Source organism: Microtus ochrogaster, chromosome 7 (genome assembly GCF_000317375.1).
Source record: "Microtus ochrogaster isolate Prairie Vole_2 chromosome 7, MicOch1.0, whole genome shotgun sequence".
Classification (NCBI taxonomy): domain Eukaryota; kingdom Metazoa; phylum Chordata; class Mammalia; order Rodentia; family Cricetidae; genus Microtus; species Microtus ochrogaster.
The window spans coordinates 38,085,892-38,090,467 of record NC_022014.1 but is presented as its reverse complement, the minus strand read 5'-3'; positions in this window follow the sequence as shown (position 1 = coordinate 38,090,467).

Below are 4,576 nucleotides of genomic sequence, written 5' to 3'. Positions count from 1 at the left end.
AGTGCTGGGATTAAAGGCGTGCGCCACCACCGCCCGGCTCTAGGAACACTTTAAAATCAATGCTAATACAAAAGTTTATAGCATCAAGTGCCTATGTAAAGAACTAGGTTAGTGGGGGCTGGAGAGATGGCTCAGTGTTTAAGAGCATTGCCTGTTCTTCCAAAGGTCCTGAGTTCAATTCCCAGCAGCCACATGGTGGCTCGCAACCATCTGTAATGAGGTCTGGTGCCCTCTTCTGGCCTGCAGACATACACACAGACAGAACATTTTATACATAATAAATAAATATTTAAAAAAAAGAAATAGGTTAGTTTAAAATGTAAGAGCTAGCTGGAAATACGCCTGAGCCATCGGCTAAACAGTGTTGTAATATAGTTCTGTTTGGTGTATTAGCTCAGGCTTATTATTAACTAGTTCTTACAACTCAACCCATAATTCTTGTCTATGTTTAGCCATGTGGCTTAGTACTTTTTCTCAGGCATTTTCATCCTACTTCCTCTTCCCAGAATTCTCCTTGGCTGGTGGCCCTGCCTATACTTCCTGCCTGGCTACTGGCCAATCAGCATTTTACTAAGCCAGTACCAGTGACAAATATTTTTATCGTGTACAAAAGCATTACCCCTCAGCAAAGGAGGTCAGAAGAGGGCATCAGATTCCCTGAAACTGGACTTAGAGGTGGTTGTGGTTGTGAGCCACCATGTGGGTGCTGGGAACGAAACCCAGGTGCTCTGAAAGTGCGAGAGTGCCCTTATTTCAGGTTGGTTTTCCTTTTTGTGTTGTTTTAGGTTTTTGCTGTTTATTTGTTTTGATTTTTCAAGACAGGTTTTCTCTATGTAGACCCAGCTGTCTTGGAACTCACTCTAGACTAGGCTGGCCTCAGAGATCCCCCTGCTGGGATTAAAGGCTTATGCCAGCACCACTCAGCTTTTTTTTTTTTTTTTTTTGGTTTTTTGTTGTTTTGCAAGAGTGCTCTTGACCACTGAGTTATCTTTCCTGCCCTACATATCTCTGTTCTTTTTGTTGTTTTGTTTTTTGAGAGTGGGTTTCTCTGTGTAGTGCTGGCTTTCCTGGAACTCACTCTATATATCAGTGTGACCCCAAAACTCAGAGATCCTCCTGCTTCTGCCTCCCACGTGCTAGAATTAAAGGCTTGCACCACCACTGCCTGGCTTCAATTCTTAAATACCCAAATTTTAACCTTTTGTCTGTCCTGGTTTGAGGCCTCTATAAGAAAAACAGAATGTGGGAATTCTGCTAGTTGTAAATGCTTGCAAAGACAACGGAAAATTACAAGCATGAGTTCTGTCTGCAACCAAGCACACCTGAGAAGGAAGGCATAGGTGTTGCTCGAGAGTGAAGTGGGTGACCATGGCAGAAGTCTATCTCTGGTGCCTCCAAACCAAAACGAAAGGAACTAGAAAGATGTCTAAGCAGTTAAGGCTTCTCTTTCAGAGGCCCTGGCTTTGGTTCCCAGCACCCACATGGTGGCTCACAACTGTCTGTAAATTCAATTCCAGGTCCAACACCCTGTTCTGCAGGTACCAAGCACACATGTGGTACACAAAAAAATACATGCAGGCAGAATACCCATGCATATAAAATAATATAGTTAAAAACAAGACAAAAAATTCAAAAGGCAACTGGTCTTGATGCCAGAAGCAGAGAGTCTGGAACTGAGTGCTCTTGTGCAGCTCTCTGTCCACATTTTCTTCAAAAACATCTCAAGGTTGAAACTTGTTTGTACATAACAGAAAAACATAAAAAGCTTCTCATTCGTAGAAAAGTATCTGCTAAATTCAAGTTTATTGTTGCCATTTTCCCTTCAGATATCTCGGCTGGCTTCATCTCTCCACAGCTGCTCGAGCTGGCATAATGGAGCAACACTGCTCAAACTTGGTTGCATTCCAACATGGAGTTCATTTTAAATCCTATGTCAAACTGTGTGCAGTAGTGTGTACCCATAGCCCTAGCTGCTGGATTGCTAAGGCAGAAGGATCATGAGCCTACAGGTTCCAAACTAGTTTAGTCATCATAGTGAGACCTTCTCTTCTTGACTTTAAATCTCTAGTCCAACAGCTTTGTGTTGGGCTGAATACAACCCGTTGGTGTTCCTAAAGCTCCCACCATAACTCCAGTGTGCTACCAAGTTTTCAAATGATGGTGTGAGTCCCATTGAACATAAAGGCACAAGGGCAATGGTTCTCAACCTGTGGGTCTTGGCGTCTGGGGGTCACTGGGATCACATATCAGATATCCTGCATATCATATTTACATTAGGACTCGTAACTAGCAAAATTATACTTATGAAATAGCAAGCAATGAGGGGCTGGAGAGATGGCTCAGAGGTTAAAAGCACTGACTGCCCTTCCGGAGATCCTGAGTTCAATTCCCAGCAACCACATGGTGGCTCACAACCATCTGTAATGAGATCTGGTGCCCTCTCTGGCCTGCAGGCATACATGGAGGCTGAACACTGTGTACATGATAAATAAATCTTTTTTAAAAAAAAAAGAAATAGAAATGAAAATTTATGGTTGGGGTCACCACAGTGTGAAGAACCATGTTGAGAACCACTGCTCTAGGGCATAGGATGTTAGAGTACTAAGTGCAGATTTGTGGGTGTAAATCAAACAAGCTTTTGGCAGTGAAACCTTAGCATAGCACTGGGGCACAGGGGACAAGGGAGATAGATGGCTCTGTCGGTAACGTGCTTGGTACAGGAGTGTGATGATGACCTGAGTTCAGATCCCCAGCACCCACATAAAACCAGCATGGCCCTATAATCCCAGCACTGCGTAGATGGAGAATGAGGATCCCTGGGGCTTGCTGATCAGCTAGTCATTGTCATCTTCCTCCTCCTCCTCTTCCTCCTCTTCCTCTTCCTCCTCCTCCTCTTTCTCCTCTTCCTTTGTTTTCTTGAGACAGAGTTGCCCTGGCTCTCCTGAAACTCACTTACTCTGTAGACTGGGCTGACCTCAAACTCAGAGATCCACCTACCTCTGCCTTCCCATGCTGGTAGTAAAGGTATGTGCCACCACTGTCTAGCACAGCAAGCTCCAGTTTCAATGAGACATTTTCTCAAAAGATAAGGCGGAGAGCCAAGGAGATTAATAAGTGAGTAAAGGTGCTTGTGCCAAGCCTGACCATCTGAGTTGGATCTCCAGAACCTACATGATAAAAGGGGAGAAATGACTCCCAACGTTGTTCTTTGACCTCCACACATCACACTCCACCACAAAATAAAAGATAACCAAAAAAAATTTTATCACACATACACACACACACACACACACACACACACACACACACACACACACACCTGCAGACCCATACACTCATATGTAAATACTTTCATCCCTAGCACAGAAAAAAAAAAGCACTGGGGGCTGGAGAGATGGCTCAGAGGTTAAGAGAACTGACTGCTCTTCCAGAGGTCCTGAGTTCAATTCCCAGCCACCACATGGTGGCTCACAATCATCTATAAAGAGATCTGGTGCCCTCTTCTGGTGTGCAAGCATACATGGAGGCAGAACAATGCATACAAAATAAATAGATAAATCTTTTAAAAAAGAAAAAAAAGTAAAAGAAAGGACAGAGGGAGCACTGGGTACCACCAGCCTGGGGTCCTTGTCCTGTGTGTGACTAGAGTCATAGAAAGTGTCCCTCATCAGAAGCGGAAGCTCTAGCAGAAGGAGCAGCATCTTTCCATTCCCGCTCCTGTCCTAAGGCTCCCTTGCCTTTGCTGGTTCTTCTGAGCACTGAACACATGAACACTGTATTATGTTCAGGCTGCATCAGTGACTCAGCAGAGCGGGGACTCCATGAATACTTCTGGTCTGCAGAACACATACAGAACAGGAGCCATAGTAAGGGAGGTCTATCACATGGGGGAGACAAGTGAGAAACAGTAGAGACAGGAAAAGGCAGGGTAGAGAACATGGGGGGTACCAGCTGGAGCAGGGTGCGGATGCATGTTTTAAGGATATGGTCAGTCCGAGCCTTATTAAGCACGTGATGTCCGAATGATCTTTGAATGAAAACCTGGAACAAAGAGACCAAGCCAGGCTGATATATGGATGAGCATTACAGAGGAAATAACCCACGCAGAGGTCATGAGGCAGGAGAGTAACAGTCAGGTACCAGGTGGTGGTGGTGCATGCCTTTAATCAGAAGGCAGATGCAGGTGGATCTCTGTGAGTCTGAGGCTAGCATGGTCTGCAAGAGCTAGTTCCAGGACAGCCAGGACAGGCTCCAAAAGCTACAGAGAAACCCTGTTGAGGAAGGGGGAGTAACAGTCAGGGCAAAGGTCCTGAGACAGAAGCCAGGGGAAGGAAGTAGGAGAGGTAAGGGCAGAGGTAACGTCTGTGCAAAGTGTAGGTGTTTACATGTCAGGTCCCAAGGATCTTGCCTGTGGCTGCAGTAGTGATGGGGGGGAAGCTTTATTAACCAATCATCTTTAAGAAGTGGAACCAATCATCTTTAAGGCGGTGGTGGCGCACGCCTTTAATCCCAGCACTCGGGAGGCAGAGGCAGGCGGATCTCTGTGAGTTCGAGACCAGCCTGGTCTACAAGAGCT